The sequence below is a fragment of the Caloenas nicobarica genome, chromosome 26 (genome assembly GCF_036013445.1).
Source record: "Caloenas nicobarica isolate bCalNic1 chromosome 26, bCalNic1.hap1, whole genome shotgun sequence".
Lineage (NCBI taxonomy): Eukaryota > Metazoa > Chordata > Aves > Columbiformes > Columbidae > Caloenas > Caloenas nicobarica.
The window spans coordinates 242,117-259,815 of record NC_088270.1 but is presented as its reverse complement, the minus strand read 5'-3'; the positions used below and the strand labels follow the sequence as shown (position 1 = coordinate 259,815).

General features: G+C 57.6%; 1 protein-coding gene across 3 annotated transcripts in view; it reads left to right on the top strand.

Moving 5' to 3' along the window:
• Positions 1–538: 538 nt before the first annotated feature.
• Positions 539–17,699, top strand: part of BCL9L (BCL9 like) — a 38,904-nt gene continuing 21,743 nt past the window's right edge. Inside the window, exon 1 of one of the 3 annotated variants that reach the window (XM_065651978.1) lies at positions 539–626. The gene's annotated coding sequence lies outside the window, so the exon portion shown is untranslated. Of the gene's footprint in view, positions 627–12,702; positions 12,721–17,699 lie in introns of those variants that run through there. The other 2 variants (XM_065651975.1, XM_065651977.1) reach the window with 2 other exon arrangements.

Below are 17,699 nucleotides of genomic sequence, written 5' to 3'. Positions count from 1 at the left end.
CCGCGGGCGACCCCAGCCCCGGTCCGGGCCGCCGCTCCCGGCGCGGTGCCGCTCCCCGGCGAGGCCGCTGGGCGGCCGGCGCGGCGCGACCAGGAAGCGGTTAATCAGCGCGCGGGGCTTTTATTTTGACAGGGCAGCGCCGGGCTCGGAGGAAAGTGAATGATCCTGTTTCTCCAAATGATTATTCAGGCTCCGGCGGAGAAAGGAGCACTCGGCACGCAGCGCCTCGCCCCTCGCCACGGCGTCCCCGCCCGCGCCCGGGCCGCCGCGCCCGCCGGCTCCGCAGCCCGCTGCCCGCGCCCGGCCGCCCGCCGCAGCGCGGGGAAGCCGCCCGCGGCCCGGGGCCGGGCGGGCAGCCGGGGCCCGCCGCGGCCGGACGCGCAGCCCCGCCGGCGGGCGCGGGCTGGAGCAGGCGGAAGGAGCGGCGCGGCGGGGCGGGGGGCTCCGCCGGCAGCGCCGCCGCCGGCCCCGGCCCCGCGTCCCGCGGCGGGCGGCCGAGCCATGAGCGCGGCCCGCGCCGCCGGCCCCGCGCCGCCGGCCGGCCCTCAGCAGCCCGCGGAGCCGCAGCGCCGCGCCGCCCCGGCGGGCTCGCCCGGCCTGCCCTGAGCCGCACCGCCGCCGCCGAGGTGAGTGCCCCGCGGGGCGCGGGCGGCCGCCGCCCCATTGTTCCGTCCCGGGGCGCGGGGTCCGCCGGGAGCCGCGCTGCGAGCCCGCCGCGGTGCTCCGGCCCGCGGGGGCGGCGTGGGCTGCTGGTGGGTGCGGCAGAACTCGGCGGGGAGACGGCGCTGCCGCCGCTCGGGCTGCCCGGCGGGTCTTCCCGGGGCTCCCGGCCGGGCCGGGGACAGGGACCGGCCGTGCGCGCTGGCTGGGGATGCGCTGTCAGCGCACCCGCTGTCCTCGGGCGCATCTTGGACATCGCCCCCTGCTTTGCCCTTGTGTTTCGGGGACCGCTCTTCCCGGGGCAGCGCTGCCATGGCTGCGGACGCTGGTAGTTCCTGGAGGACCAAAGAGCCTCGAGTGGGGCTCCGCTCTAGGTGCAAAAACTTGTTGGTGCTGCGCCTGGTTCTACCTGGGCCGGTCTGGTTTTTACAAGACGTTGTCGGTGCTGTTAAAGCCCCAGGGGAGATTGGAACGGAGATTCCTGTATCCCGACTCACCACGTTTCATGTGGGGTTTAAATAAACGCTCCTGTTGGAGCCCATCCTAGGTGTCAGGGGAGACCTCTTCCCTCTCTTCGCCATGTCCTGCTCGAAGGGCTTCTTTTTACTTTTGAGGTACGCTGGGCGTGTGGTCAGCTTGGAGAAAAAAGAGGGGAAACCCCATATGTACAGGCTTTCCTTGTGCACAGAAAGGGACTGATGTAACAAAACCTTCCCTGCCGTGTATTAGGGACGTGTCTTTAGCAGGTGGTGAACTTGTCCTCGCCCCACTCTGCTAGCAACCACTTGCTGGAGTGGAAATGTGAGAAGGATGCATATCTGAACACATAAGTAATGCTACATGACAGGGCAGGCTGTTGTGTTGTTGTGTGCAGCGGCTGCGCGCCTCGGGGGCAGCGCCGTTTGACAGGGTGCCGGGCCGCGGTATCACACGGTGTGTCCTGGCTGCTGACGGCGTGGCGGGGAGGACAACACGCACCTTTGGCAGTGGCGTGTCCTCGCAGAGCGGTGTCACAGGAGACGTGGCTGCCTGCTCTCAACCCACGGGATCTGCTCCGTGGACGTGGCTGCCGCTCGTTATCCTGCCCAAACGCTGCTTCATGCCAGGCACACAGGAACAATGTGCAGCTCCTTCCAGCCCTCAGTCGCCAGGTCTCTGCAAGAGGATGTACGTGCGCCTTGTTTTGCTACTTTGGCGGCAGGAGGGATAAGAAAAGTGAGTCATGGAGGAAGTGATTTGCCCAAGGTCGCACGGCGAGTCTGTTCCAGTGGTGAAGCAAGACCTCCCTCAACTCCAGTGCCTGCGATAGCGCTGGCTGTTGCCACATGTGGGTATATAGCGCACGCCCACAGCTGGTACTAATGCAAAAATCGTCAGGTTGACATTCCCCGATTCTCTCCTGGACAGAAAGATGAGTGTATGGGTGTGCTGTCTCTACAGCAATTGTCTGCTCCATCGGGGGCTTTTCCTAGAGCATTCACACCGTAAACACTCTGGAACCTTTTGGCTGTTTTTTAACACGCATGTTGCCGTTTTAGCTGGGCAGATGGTGCGATCGGTGCCTCCTCACCACCCTGGTGTCTCCCTGCCCCTGGAAGTCCCTGTCTTCTTTCCAGACCCCCTCACTGGGAAAAAAAAAAAAAAAAAAAAAAAAAGATAAAGGAAAGCTTACTGAGAAACTTGAAACCACAGTTGTTGTTCAGTTGAGGAAAGTAAAATAGTTATGTTTTGTACTTTGAAGCCTTTGACCTTTTGTATCTCGCCATGTCGCTGTTGGAAGGTGGCTCTGGCTGCTGTGTGACAGAAGGGACAGACCACTGTGTGAAGTAACAGGGCTGTGACAAAACTGGAAGGGCTGAGCTCACTGGGCTGCGCTGCCCCAGGGCAGCTGCTGAGGATGCGCGGGAGCCGCACCTCAGCTCCCAGCTACCTCAAGCCCATAGAGCTGCGGACGTCGTTTGTGCTGGCTTGGGGTCCCTCGGGTACGAGCTCAGCCTTTCACTTCACTGAGTTGTTGACCCAGGTGGCATCACCTCCTCTGGACTTGCTGGTTTTGGGGGAAAAAACTTTGCTTTTCCTTCTCTCTGCTGTTGCCCCATCTCTTGTCAGTACAGTGTCCAGCTCAGCATTGAAATCAGGACAGCCTTTGCTTCTTTGCTCTGTCTCAGGTGATTGCGTCGGGCTCAGCTGCTGCTAAGAGTGCAAGTTTTTAGCCATTGACACGCTCGAGGATGTGATCCTTCTGGGTATGCCGGCCGTGCCTCGGGGCTGCAGCCGAGCAGAACCCCCAAGCTTGCCCTGCAAATGTCATTTTCCTTGTGCTCTTGCTCTTTTGGCAAAGACCCAGCATCGCACCAGTGCCCTGGATGGGGGGAAGCACAGGAGAGTTGCACTATGTTTGTGACTACTTTTGGCATTTTTAACAGAAAACATGGATATATGATAAAATGAAGGATGGAGATATCATAGTGACATGATGTACAGATGCAGCAATATTGTGTCAGTGTTGTTTAAGCTGCATCAGCGAAGTGCTAGGAGGATTGCCAGCATGACTCCTTTGGCAAATCAAAATCTAATGCAGGTCAGGACTTGGTGTCACTCTGCTCTCCTTTCTTCCCAGGAAGACGTTGACTGGCAAATGCATTTTCTGGTGATCTCGCACGTGATTCCTTGTTCCCAGGCAGTGTGGGACCTTTGGATGCTGAGTTTGTGCAGTTGCTCTCCGTGAGATACCCATGAGGTGTCTTGTAGCACTGAAGCTGTGGAAAAATACACCCATCCTGGAGCAAGGGGCCCAGGAAGCGTTGCAGCCGCTTTGCTTCTCCGCTGTGCGTTTCCAGGTTGGCGGGGATGGTTTCTGTTGCTGCATTTTGCCCTCCCTCTGCCTCTCCCCAGGAGGCAGCACCAGCCAAAGCACGTGGCGTGGGTGAGAGGCACCTTTCCTCCTTCCGTGATGCCCACTCCAGGTCACCTGCTTGGCACCGGCCCCTTCCTGGGAACGGGCAGCTGGTTTTGTTTTCTCCCTACCTGATTTTCTTTGAAACTCAAAGGCGGAGAGGGTGATGGATTTTGTTTTACTTGGGGCCAATTCACAGTGGCATTTGCTGTTGCCACAGGGTTGTGCTCGGCAGGAGCCAGAGGAAGCACTTAGTGTCACTGGCACTTGCTTTTGATTTAAGGGAGAGTCACGCTACGGAGGGGTGGCTTGCCGGTAGCCCTGCACGTCCTCAGCGAGCAGAGCCATGCCTTCGGTGCCCTGCGCGCCCTGGAGAGCCGAGCGGGAGCCTGTTCTGCTCCCTCTGGGTGCAGACAGCGGGACGAGGTCTGCTTCCCACTCACTCAGCTCTTCCCAGAGAGATGGGCCAGCGCCTCAACGGCTGCCAGTGTTTGGGCACCTGGCACCTCGTCCTGTGGCGTCTTTCTGGGCAGCTGCAGGCAGAGGAACGTGCTCGCTGTGCCTGCGCGTCTTTGGGAGACGTCGTTCCTCCTGTGTGGGCAGATTGTCTGCCAGCTTTGGCCAGGGCCGCTAGAGAAAACAACGCCTTGTTGCTGGGTTTTATGTCCACCAAGAGCAGGAGCTAGGTTTGGGGATTGGTTTTTTTTCAGCTGCGACTTGAGATGCCTTGAATCCCAGCGAGGGGATGATGGGGAGCCTCTTCTGATGCCTCAAGATGGCTTTAAGGCCGGGCTGTGCGCCGTGCCCAGAGGTGGGGCGTCACCCGGTTTGGTGAGGAGCTCTGCCGGAGCCAAGTCCTGGGCCAGGAGCCAGGTTTGTGAGCCGTGCCAGAGGGGGTGAGACTTGGAAAGCGAGGCAGAGCTCCTCCTGTGCGAGAGATGGCCTGAAATACCGAGCAAAACCACAGAGTGCTCCTTGTTCCTGCCTGTGCCTACTGGTGTTCCCTCTCCCTGAAGTATGTGGGAGGCCACGGGACGCGTCTGCTGGGGACCAGGGGGCTGCGCTGTTCAGGCACCCCTGTTCCAGCCTGCCTCTGTGGGCTGCTGCTTGGATTGGCTTGTTTTGTTGTTGCTGGTTTTTTTTCCTTTTAACCCAGCTCCTTGCTGTATCTTCCATCATCCATTCTTGCTGCTGTAGGCGGGCTGTCCAGAGCAATGCTGCGTGCGGTCGCGCTGCTCCTTCTGTCACAGCTCAGCTGAGCAGCTTTTCCTTGCTCAGCTGCTTAACACTGTGGTTGAGGAGAGGAGCAGGCCAGGATACGGTTTGTGTAGAAGATGCTCCGTGGCACCGAGTGTTTGCAGACTCTGTGCTTCTCCAGACATAAGCAGAGCGAGCGGGGCTCTGCGAGCGCCGTGGCTCCTGCGCGCTGGGTGTCCTGCGATGTTCTGTGCTGTCGCAGGCCAGAGGAGGCTTTTAGCGCTCCGTGGAGGTGAGGGCTTGGGTTTTTCACCTCTGAAATAGAGACTGAGAGGAAAAGTGAAAGGAAATGACTTAACCCAAGGCAGGAAGGGAATATGGGGCAGAGCAAGGGACAGAAGCCAGGATTCCCGATTCCTGCTCATCACTCCGCTTCCTCCTCGGCTGCCGCATTGGGTCTCAGCCTTCTGTTCGAGCCCAGGCATGAGGGGGCTTTTCCAGCCCTCTGAGGAGCTGCAGGTCAGGAGCTTCTCTCGTGAAGTACCCTCAATGCTTGGTGGGTCTGTGAGCTTTCCAGTCCCTGGCTGAGAAAGCTGCGAGTTAGAAAGCTACGACTGGTGTGGCGACAGCAGAAGTTGCAGACCGTATCCTTGGCCAGTGAGTCGAGTGTCTGGTTCTCCACGGAGCACTGTGGTCCTCATCTGATGCACGCTTTGCAGAGAAATGCCGTTCTGCCAGAATGCTGTACCCTTGTTTGGAGGGCTGAACCTGGATTTCTCTTAAGGGTTTAAGTCAAGGGAAGCTGTTTCTCTCTGCTTGCCAATGAAGTTGGCTTCAGGGACGGTCTTGCTTGACTTGCCGCTCAGGGCTTGGTAACTGTGTGATCCGGGTGTGTGTTGGTTGCCTGGTTCTGCAGGCAGGGACTCTGTGGAGCGCTGCAGTCTTCCTAATAGAAAATATATTCTTAATATCTTATTTGGAAGGAAGATCCTGCTAAATAGCTATGTATCAGTGAACAGTTGCGCTCCCCTTCAGTCCGCAGACTCAGGGCAGGGAGGAGCTGGATGTGAGCTCCAAAGGGCAGTAAGGGAGAGCAACGGCTGCATCTCTGGGCGACTCTCCCCAACAGCGAGCTGGCCAAGGCTGCAGAAAGCCCCGCAGCACCAGAACTTCCACCACTTCCTCGGCGGGATTCGTTCCAGCACCGGTCTGCAGTAGAGCATCGGGCCAGACGGGGCCTGGGCAGCGTGGGTCCAGCCGCGAGGCCGGGCTGAAAGCCGCCTGTGTCCTGCCTCTGCGCAGCCTTGTTTGAACTTTCCTCTGGCAGGGAGCAGAAGGAACCAGAGAGACCTAGGGCTGGTCCAAGCAAGTTTTCTCTGCTCTCCCCACCCCCAGATGCGACGGGGGAACAGCAGCAGCTCCAGACTGCCGTCCCGGAGCGAAGCGCTTTGGCGGGGGCCTCGGTCACGATGGGTTTTGAGCAAACTTCTTTTGCCTCTGGTGTTCCCTGCCTCTTGGGCTGTGATGCGGGGAGGGGGAAGTGAAACTGTGGTTCAGAACAAGCCCTCTGGATGGCAAGAAAACTGCTGAGTAGCCGGTTTCCAGGTTGCCGAGGTCCTAGCCAGGGCCCGGCGCGGCTGCCAGAAGCAACAGGCTTGGAATTTCCTCCGGCTGGTGCCAGCTACTCTCGGGCTGGCCACAGCAGCTCTGCCGGGGCTGGGGCTGCTCTGGAGCCCCGCGGACGGGGCGCTCCCGGGGCCGGCGTTACACCGGGGCTGAGCTGCCCCCCTTGCTCTTGCAGCCTGGTTTCTATTTGCTTTTCCAGGGTCCAAGCTGTTTTGAATTACGCAGCCTGCGCCTCCCGCGGGGCTCCTTGAGCAGCCGCCTAATGAGCTGAGCTCCTGACAAACTTTGCTCTGGCTCTGGCTACGCTTGGAAAATTTTACAGCCTTTTCAGAAAAAGGAAATGCCAGGAAAGGCCTGTCTCTTCTTATTTTTATGAGGGGGTCCCAGTTGAGAGGGGCAAGATGGGTTTGGAAAAGAAGACAGGAAGGATTTTGTGTATGTACACTTTCTAGAGATCGGGGTGAGTGGGCTCGGTGGCTCTGGGGTACAGGCTGGTCCTTGCCCTGCTCGCAGTGTCCCAGATCCCTTTCCAATGGGAAAAAGGTGTCTGTGGGGAGCAGGACGGGCATGTTCTTGGACCTGTAGAACCGCAGGAGCCTGGGGAGCTGTGGAGCTTCTCCGGCGGGAGGGATGGAGGTTTCCGTGCGATCCGCAGGCATCAGCTGCTGCCAGTCGCGGTGGATGAGCGTCAGGCGTGGGCAGCGCTGGCCCTGGGTGGCAGGAGCCTCGCGCCTGTCCTGCTCCGGGGGCTTTGCCTCGTACGCCTGTCAGGAGCAGGGCTCTGGATCGCTATTTGATTTGGCAGCCCATGCGAGCCCAGGGAGCAGGACGCGGGCACCAGAACCCTGCCCTCCTCTCCCTTTTCGTCGTCACTCCACCCATTCCCAGCTTTCTGCTGCGTTGGGCAGGAGAAAGCGCCTTGCCGGGGCTATGTCCCCTCCTCCACCTGGAAAATGAGTGGTGTGTCCCCTTTACTTTCTTGGGGCTCAGGCCAGAAGCTGGGATTGCATTTGATGGCAGGGGCTGAGTGCCTTCGCGCGGCTGCTGGGAGGCACGGGTGCGGCTCTGCCCGGGGCTGCTCGCGTTCACGAGCTGCTCCGTCCCAGCACACGGGGAGCTGCCGGGAAAAGTACTCAAAAATAGCTAAATACCTTTTCATTATTGTTACTTATTTCTGTGATGCCATCTGCATCTATCTGTTTTAGAATGGCTGAAATGGATGGGTTTTGTACTGTTTAATTAGTTTCCTGATTGTTGGTGGGCAATCCTGTTTCACATGCACTTGACGCTGCAAGAGGAAAGTCCAAAGCCCAGTTTGTCATCTTTGCTGTGAGTGCAGTACAAACCCAAACAGAGGACAGACAAGTGCAGCGGCACGGCTATAACTCAGTCAGTAGCACCTTTCCTCCCAAAACATTTCCACAGATCAGCAATGATCTGTGTAGGCTGCCCACCTCCACTGGAGCACTCAGCGGGAGTTTTGCTCCCCCACTCTCTTTTAAAACTCTCTTTTAAAAATTCACTGAATTCAGTGCTGGAATCTGCTTTGGAGCCTGTTTCAAAAAAACAAAAACAAACAAAAAAACCTTCCTACAACCCAAACCTGGTTTTGCTTGTTGCACGTCAGCTTTGTCAGTTGGAATTGTAAATGTTTTGTCAAAAATGAGTTAGTTTGCCTTAAACAGAACTTTAGCAGAGAAATGTCCTGCCACTGACAAATATTTTGTTGTAAATACAATGTTAACCCTGATTTTGCAGGCGCATGTGTTATTTTAGTGAGAAGAGCGATTTACTCACCCGAGCGTTGTTGCGATTGGGACGCATAAGTGCCTGCTCACCAGCCTGCGTTGTGCTTTCAAAATACTCAGACACTACCGGTGGCAAATGCTTGTTGGTTGGTTTATTATGCTTTTTAATCAAAAGTGATTTCACAAAGGCCTGGTCTAATTAAAACGTATTACTTACACTAGCAGGTTTTAGGTTGTTTTTAAGGGCTCCGGTTATTTTTCTTTTGCTGGTGTGCACCCCTACACAACAAATCTAAGGCTATTGCAATAACTGGCTGCCTTTCTTTAGTGCTTTCTCTAGAAAACCTCAGGCTGAAACGAGACAGTGGGCGAGGGTAGCTGTACAGTTGGTTAGATGGAATGGGAGAGAGGTGAACATGTCTGGGAGTAATGGCGTGTATTGAGATCACCCTTCCTCTGAGACCCGATTCTGGGCATGTTGGGTGGCTGCTGGTTTGGTGTTTGATCTTCGTCTGTTCCTTGTGCTGCAGCGGCTGGGGCTATGGTTGCTGTTTGCAGCGTATTTGGAGAAGCTATCGGGAGTACGCAAAGAATTGATCTCTCTTGCAATTTGATAGAAGAATCCCAGTAGCAAACACAGCAAGGGGCCGGGCTCTCACTTCTCGTGCTACCTCCTTGCCTCCCCGGGGGGTTTTAAGGTCCTTTTGAACAATCTGGGCAGTGAGAGAGAGAGAGAGAGGGTCGTGTAGACCCTGGCAATGGTCAGGATGCTGTCTGGTGGAAGGATGGCTCCCTGGGGACCTGCCGCTGCTCTTGGGTGTCCCGGTGCCAAGGGACCAGTTCTGGAAGGTGCTGCTCCCCGCCGCCGTACGTCAGGTCAGACCGACACTGCCTGGCTCGCCGTGTCCCAGGGGTGCCGGACAAACCCTGTGAGAGAAAGGCGGCTGCAGGGTGGGTGCTGGATGGAGATGGAATGCAGGTGCTGGGTGGAATCTGCGGTGCCTCCATCCCCAGGCACCAGCCCAGGCTCTGGCTGTCGCATATGCCAGGAGTAAAGGCAGCTCGTGGGCTGTAGCTTCCTTCTCCCAGGCCCTCACGGCCGACTTGGCCCTGGCGCGACAGCCGTGCCGGGGTTTGCAGCCACCACCGCTTCCCGGGGAAGAAGCGTCTTGCGGATTTCATGGCAGGGAAAAATCCTCCCACATTCGAGGTCTCTCAGCAGTCACCCCGAGGTCCTCCTCTGACCCCCAGCCGGGTCCTGGGACTCCTGCTCCCCATCGCCGAAGCAGTGGTTATGGGAGGGAAAGGCAACATGAGCTCTCTCGGCAGACCCTGTCGCGTTTGTCCTGTTCCATTACGATGCGGCAGCAGTGGCACCAGCCGCCGCCTTCCTCCCGCGCTGGGCTGGAGCGCTGCAGGCTCTCCCGACGCTGTCTGCGGACATCTGCTGCCTCCTCCCCCACCGCTGCCTGGCAAGCAGCAGCAGCTTCCCAGTGAACCGCCTGCTCTCCGCATCGCCCCCCGTGCGCCCGACCCAAGCTCCCTTCTGCTCCTACAGGCTCCTTCGCAGGACCTTGAAATGGTGGTTTCCCGGGCGCTGGCTTGGCTCCAAGCAGCCTTCCGTCTCACAAGACCGTAGCTGAAAAAAAACCAGGGTGCCTGATGGAGGGGAAAGGCTTATTAAAGGTGATGCTTCCCCGGTTCTGGCTGCTGATGCAAACAGGCAGCACTCTCCTTGGCAGGTCTCCAGCCAGCGCCGGGGGCAGGCGCGGAGTCTGGGGCAGAGAGCTTGGAGCTGTTCGACTGGCGCAGATGCGGCGAGGTCAGCTGCGAGCGGCAGCCCTGGTGCCAGAGCTGGATGCTCCGGTCCGGTGTCTGGCTTGGGCCTGTCCTGTGCAGCTGTGCATGCAAAGTTTGCTGTTCCAGGTATTCATGTGGCCCCTTCGGGGAGAAGGGAGGTTTGTTTCCATCTGCAGTGGATGATGCGTGCCGTGGGTGCAGAGGGCAGCAGGGCTGCGGGTTTCTGCCTGCTGAGAGCGGCCCCCAGGCTTGGCAGTCCTGCTGTCCTGGTAGCAGGAAGCACCTTGCAAAGTGGCATTTCTGTGGGTTCAGCCTGTTGGCACCGCTGCAGCAGGTTCCTCTCTGTGGGTATGTGTTTGGCACCAGAAAATGTGGCAGTGGCCTGAGGGGTGATCCATACCCAGAGCTCAGCCAGTCCCCCAACGCGACCGTCGCTGCGAGGCCCTGGCTGCGGCTTGTTCTTCCCACTTGGGGCTTCTCCAGAGGTGGCGGTAGAGGAACTGGGAGGAATGCAGTGGAAGGATTTAATAAAGAGGGCACCGAGGGTGTTGCAAACTCCTTTCTTCTGAAACGGGTGAAGTGGTAGCTGGGAGCATGAAGGCAATGCTGGGCGATGATCCTGGGGAGAGCCCAGGAGGAGGGCTGGGGCATGTGGATTAGTCAGAAGAGATGGTAGAGAATGAAAGAGGATTCAGCAGCTCTGACTGTAAAGGTGGGTTTGGAGGAAGGAGCTGGAGGGATTGCAGGTGGGACATGAAAACGGGAGCTTGGAAAGATGGAATAAATGAAGCCAGTGGGGAAATTTTCTGTTTTGTACCTGGATCAGAAAGACGTGAGCATGATTCAAAGACATTTAGGCAAGAAGGCACAAGCCTGTGTTTGGAGGGAGAGGGATCATCTTCACAGTGACCATCTTTGCAGTGGAGGGGTGCAGAGCCACAGCTTGGAGGAAGCATGGTGTCATGGAGGAGCGTTGCTCGGCACGCGGCTTGTCGACAGGAGGTTCTGGCCCCTGTTTGGTTAGTGAGACTGTGGTGTAAGACACTTCCAGGTGTCAAAGCAGCAGCAGTGGGAGAGCTGTGAGACTGCCACCACAGGAACCGGTGACATTACCTGAGTGATGTGGCAGAGACGGGAGCTGTGGGTCCAGCTGGGGCAGCATGTCTGGCTGACAGCGAGCGGCAAGGCTGGGGGCTGCATGGCCAGCAGGACCAAGGCTCTGTGGTGTCACCGGCCCTGGCACACCCACTGGCTCTCGGCAGCCGGGACCGGTGTTGGGGGAGAGCCAAGAGCCGATCCAGCAGCTGGACCCATGTCGAGCACTTGGGGCTCTGGTTTGCTGGGGCAGGAACCGCAGGCACCTCCTCCTTGTCGGTGCTGAGCACGAAGGAGATGAAGCGAGGGAAAGGTGGGGCGTGTGTCGGAGTGGTGCCGCCGAGGAACAGAACCGAGCTCCTTCCTCTTTGCGCGCTGGCGGATACCCGGCGGGGTGGGGGCAGCGGTGCTGGGCGGCAGGCCAGAAACGCTCGCGCACATCCCCGCGAGAGGAAGCCGAGATGCTGCAGGAAGCCATGCGCTTGCCTGCACAGGTGATCCAGAGCTGCTGCCTTGCAGGGGTGGGACAGCAAAGCCTCTCCCAGCCAGATGGACCCTGTCCCCGAGCTGGGGAGGAGGGGGCTGAGGTGAGGGAGCCCTGGCAGAGAGCCTTAGAGACCCCTGGGGAATGGGATTTTGTGCCCACGGGCTTCTCAGAGGGCAGCAGCGTGGCAGAGACTGGTGTATGTGCCACAGGGACCGGTGTTGAGTGCAAGGATGGTGGGTCCGCAGCAGCCATCCTCCCCACCCTCCTCTTTCCACGCTCAAGGGATGGAGCTGGAGAGGTGGAGGGCAGGAATTGCCCCGTGGAGGGCAGGAATTGCCCCGGGAAGGGTTAACACTGCGCCCTGGCGCTGCTGCGGGCTGTGCTGCAGGAGCCTGTGCAGCAGCTTGCTCCAGTTGGCGCCTGTCCCAGAATGCTTTGGAAAAGCGCAGACCTCTGACCCCCAGTACAAACTGAGCCCAGCACGTGGGAGGGAGAAATTACTCCCAGACCTTCAGGCTCCAGGGTTTACAAGCTGCCTGCAATAAAGCAGCCATTTTTTCCGACAGTTACTAAATCTCCTCTTTTAGCTCCACTGCAAACCTCTCCCTGTTGCTTCCCTGCCCCCAGCCCCGCATCTTGCTCCTCCTGCTCAAATCAGAACCATCTCCCGAGGTGAGGCCAGCCTGGTCCCCGGGCTGGAGCCTGGGGAGGGCTGGAGTCGGTGCCCTTCTCCACAGCCGTCCCCGGGCATCCTGCACCTGCTCCCCCCGCTTGTGGGGTGCACATCTGCACCCTCTTCTGAGCCCTCACAGGGCTGGCAGGGCGATGCTGGAGGTGACATCTTGTCCAGGGCAGCTGGCAGACCACATTTCAGTGTTGTCTTGGTGTTCGTGACCGGGAGCCAGAGGGCAAAGTTTTCCTTCTCAGCTTTGCTGACGGCTGGGGCAGCTTTGGGCAAGGCCTGGGTTTTTCTGTGCCTCTTTTCTGCTATCTTGAAACGGGAATGAGAGCCACAGGGTTTGCACTTAGCTATCGTCAGCTCTTTAGGTGACTTATTCTGTCTGTGCTCCCCGCAGCGAGCGAGGGATTAATCTCCAGGGAGGCTGGCCAGTTTCTACAGGAGATCACTGCGTGGGAGGCTCACGAGGCTCCACCAGCTCGCGTTTGCAGTGCCGGCTGCAACTGCAGAGTGCCAAACGCCGCTTAATCACGTACGGTTCCATGACCGTCCAGTTGTGTGGAAGCGCCGAGTCGGCGTGGGGCGAGCTCTGCGTGTCGGGGGCCGTGCCGAGCGTGCCAGCGTGTTGTGTTGCCGCAAAGGGCGTGGGGAGCGTGTGTTTGCATCCGTACGGGGCTTCGGGAGCAGAGCGCACTCACTACGAGTGGCTGCCGTGCCATGGGCGCTGTGGGATCCAGACAAATAAACCGGGAGCTGGTATTTCAAAACAACCTCTTCCCTGCTCCTCCCACCTCCTGTGCGCATTCCTCTGGCGGGGAGCGGGCGAAGGTGGGGAGCTCCGGGGGCAGCTTTAGGCTTTCACCGCGCTTCTTTTCCAACCCGCCGCTTTGCCGGGAGCGCTGCCGCGACAGGAGTCCCGTGCCGTGCGTGGCACCGGCAGCGTGGCAGCCCCGGGCACCGTGTGGCGGGGAAGCCATTTTCCTAAACACGCCTTGGGCCGGTCTAGGAGCTGCTTGACGTGCAACAAAAAAGCACATTCATCTGAATCCCCTTCTCTCCCCTCTCCAAGAGCTCGGTTTTGTTTTTAAATCTATATGGCAGGCGACCAAGCTGGCTGAGTCAGTCAGCTGGCTGGCCACCAGAAGTAAAAATGCGGTTTTGTGCCCTCCCCCATTCTCCCCCTTCCCCCCTGTTTTTTTTCTCCTTCACTTAGCGACAGTTTCATGTATTGACAACAAACCTCTTTCTGCTCCTTCTCTCTTGGGGCCAGGACAAGTGGAAGCTGGTTTTTCTTTTCAGAGGGGAGAAGGTGCAGGATGGCAGCAGCCTGGGTTTGCCTTCGAGCTTCTGCCCGTGGCGATGCCGCCGGGGCGGAGGAGCTGCCCGCTGCGCCTGGACCTGACGGCGGCGTCCGCTCTCCTGCGGGCGGGTAGAAGGAGGGACAGAGAGGTGGCAGGCTTGGGAGGCTGGGAGCTGAGGAGTGAGGCTTCCTCGGCTGCTGGCCCCCAGGAGCTGTGCCGGCCATGGGCTGGATTTCGGGAGGCAGGAGGAGGTGAGGGACGAAGCTGCATTCCTGAGCATTTGCAGGTGCTCATGGCTGCCGTGGTGCAGGTGTGGCGGGGGGAAACGTGCCCTGGAGCGGGGAAGACGGGATCCAACAACCCTATGTCTTGTAGAGGAGCAGCTGGACACGGTGTTGTGGAGGGGGGAGCCTGGACCGCACGACAGGTCATGGGATCCCGGTGTGTCCCAGCTCCTGAGCATCGCTGGGTGCCAGAGCGTGTGGCACCTCGCACGGGTGAAACTCATGGGGCAAACAAAGGAGGCTTCTTCGGGGGAGAGGAGTTTTCAGATGCAAATGGGCTGGTTGGTTTCAGAGACGGGTTTTCTTAATTTGTATGTTGATTTTTTTGCTGTTTCAAATGCATAAATTGCAGCAAATGCTCCAGCCTGGCTGTCGCTTCTGCATCCTCCAGCGAGAGGGCTGCAGGAGAGCGAGCACGTTTGGCTGCCATGAGCCGTGCGGGTATCTGAGGATACCCGCGCTGGTCTGAACTAGTTTGCTGCTTCCTCCCTCATATATCACTGCTCAATTGCCAGATGTACTTCCAAGGCAGGAAAAGCAGGGAAGGGGAGAAATTGATTTACTGGTTTTTATTTTAGCAGGAAAGGATGTGATAGGCTAAGAAATGTAGAAGGCCAAATAAATCCTCCTGAATATTTTGCTCTGTTGAAATGAAGGGAACTTAAGGGTGCACAAGGAGGCTTGAGGATGTGGTGAGGAAAGGTGCGGGCCACGAGCTCCTGGTAAGGCTGAGCTTCTTTGCCACACGTCACATGGGAAATGCAGCTGTGAGAGGAATGATCGCTGCCTTAGTCCCTTAAAGATGTCTCCCTGCACGCATAGTCATGCCCGCACCTCTTCTCCAGCAGTGAAAACTCTGCCTATACCTACAGCTGGAGGCGACTCTGAAAACACTGCAGTGTGCATGTGCTCGTGCAGGAGCTGCGAGAGCAGGGACAGAAGCGGTGAGGAAAAGGGAGAAGCGCTGCTGGGATCTGGTGGTTTTTGGCAGAGATTTCTGGACTTGGAGATGAGCAGAGGGCGATGGGTGCTGCACGTTTGCTGGGCGCTAAGGGATGGAGCTTTGAGGTCAGGAGGTTGCTGCTGGGGATGCATCTCCTGCGTTCGTTTGTGTCCAGTCCTCAGCCTGTCCTTGCTTCTTTTCTCTTCCTTGTCTCTTAATAGCATGTGCCCATCGGGTTGAGGAGATGTGGAAAGAAGAGAGCTCTGTAGGAATACCTGTTGTCTCTCTGATGGAATAACTGCGCCTGATATAGCCACACTTTTTCCTTAAACTTATTTGCCGTCAGTCACTCAGCAAATGTCCGGGGCAGAAAAGCAGGAACAGTTTGGAAGGGAATGTGGTAACTCAGAGTAAGCTGCAGATTGCTGGCACCCATGGCTGGGTGCAGAAGCGGAGATATTTATTTTCCACAAAACGTGGAGCCCGCTGGGGCCTGAACTGGTGTGGGAGCTGTTTGTGTGCAGAGCTTTGGGAGGCTGGCTGTGTCAGTGGGCACCTACTCAATCCCCATACTTTCCCGTTTGCTTTTGGTTGTGCTGGAGGGAAGGAAACAAGACTTGTCAGTCACATTTTGTCCCAGTCAGTGTCGTTTTCTGGTTCTCAGGCCCTTGCTTGGTTGGATTGCAAACTTGTGGGGATCTTGGTATCCCATTGCTCATTCTGAGAGAAAGAGGGGCTGAAATAATCCTGAAATGGATCTACTGTCTAAATACTTTCCACCTCATGATCTGAAGTCTCCACTGCTTGGCCTTTGGCCCCCCATTTACATCCTCGATATGCCGTACTCCTCAAAATGCCTGGCAGCTTATTGAGGTGTTCCTCCCCCCAACAACACGGTGTGTGATGCTGGGGGAGCGGAGGGGGGAAGCGTCCCTGCGGGACAGCTCAACTTCCGCGCCTGCTGATGTTCTGCTCCCCAGGCAGCTCGCTGGAGCCTGGCGCAGTCTGTTTGTAACCTCATCACCAGGAAAGAGGCTTGTAACAAGGTCTGACCCATGGGCAAACTTTTAAACAAACACAAACTCCTGCATCAGATCAATACCTGGATCAATGGGGTTTTTTTCCTCTGTCAGAAATAGAGTATGGCTGTGTTGACTCAGTCTGCTGAGGCTGTTTCCCAGCACATCTCCCCACCAAAGCCTGAAACGAAGAGCTGGAATTTCAAGCTCTTTCCGTTTACATTGTCACATGAGTTTAAGGTGTACCTGCATTTTAGGCTTCTTGGAAAGTCTTGCTTATAGTTCTTGGGCCTAACTGGCTGTCTCGAGTACATCAGAGGGGTGAAAAAGACTGGACAACTCCGCAAATCCTGAGCAAAACTGTGATGGTACGTACTCTCTGCCCTTCCTATCAGTCAGGTTCCTTTTGAATGCTGCTGTCTGATCCTCAGGCTGTCATCACTATGTGGAGGACGGACACCGGTTGTGCTCTCCCCGTGGCTGTCCGTGCACATCGCCGTGTGTTGTGGCGTCAGCAGGGCCAGCAGCCCGAGCTGAGCTTCTTCGTGATGGTCCCCACTGAATAGCAGGTGTCTGGGGATGAGCTGTGCTTGGCACAGAGCAGGTGGACAGCCCTGAGGATGCTCAGGATGCTCTGCTCTTGGACAATATGTCTGGATTTGGGAGCTAACAGCTCGTTTCCCATTTTGCCTTGTGAGTGTGAAGATGGTCGTTGTCTCCTGGATTTGCCTGCGTGGCATGAGCCTGATAGGCTTGGCAGTCAGAAGAGCGAACCTACGGATGTGTTTGATATTTGGAAAGAGCTGTGAGAGACTTGGAGCTCCAGCAGAAGCTGTCATGTCTGCAGTAGGAGCCTTGCCCCGGCTCTCCGGAGCGCTTGAGGAAATCCTGCAAGCCCCAGCTGGATGCGGGCTGGCTGGTGTGTCTCCGGCCTCACACAGATCAGGCTTTACTTGCTTTTGCAGCGAGGTTCTGGTGCCCGGAGGTGGGGTTGCTGAATGTGCTGAGCCAAGCACTGAACAAGAGAACTGGTGTCCTCCTTCCCTGCCGTGCTGTGGGGTTCGCTCGCTGTCCTGGTGGCAGCGCCGGGGTTTGGGGGTAGCAGGGCCTCTCAGGACAGCCCGGTTCACGCCGAGGCCAAGCGGGAGAGGTGCCTGGTTGTGTCCCGGCAGGAACGAGGCACGGCAGGGCTGCCATCGTGTCCGCGGGCTTCCCCCTTCTCTCACACCCACGCGCTGGTCCGGACTTGCACGCGCGCACGGATGCAGGTTGGGACCGGCATGGACGCGCCGGTGTGGATTCGCACGGATCCGTGGGCACACCCACGCCGATACGGATGCCATGCAGACGTGTCCGAATCCGTGCAGCCCCGGGCGTGCGCCGGCGTCCGTGCCCCGGTGCTCGCGCAGAGCTGGGCCGCAGCGCTGGGCTATTTTTGGGAGTGCTCCTAAGAATTGCGAGCATGTTTCAGATGTTGGACTCTTAGATGGGGGAAAGCTAGAACAGATGGCTGGACGGTTCAGAGCAGCAGCCCTGCTGAGAACAGATATTTATAGGCAGATTTAACCCTTGTGTGGTCTCTGGAGCCACATTTAAAGGAAAATGCGTCTGAAGCGAATGTTGTGGAGCTGAGTGGTGACCTCTGAGGGTCTGCTGTCCTATCTGGTTTCTGTGAGCCAATTATCTGTGTAGTCTGGAAATCCTGTCTATGCTCTACCTCTTTCTCGAGCGCAGGGACGCAGCTTTCCCTGGGCTGTAGCGCCAGGTTTCTATAAGCCTTGGTGAAACTGGGCTGGTCGTGCTTATTACTTGCTGTCCAAGCTGGGGCAGCGGGTACTGCACCCGCCCTGTGCTTGCATGACCAGCAAAATGAGGACAAAGATTGTTTTGTCCCTCTTGCCCTGATTTTTTTTTTTTTTTTCCCTTTTTTTTTTTTCCAGAGGTTGCCCAGATTCTTCCTTTTC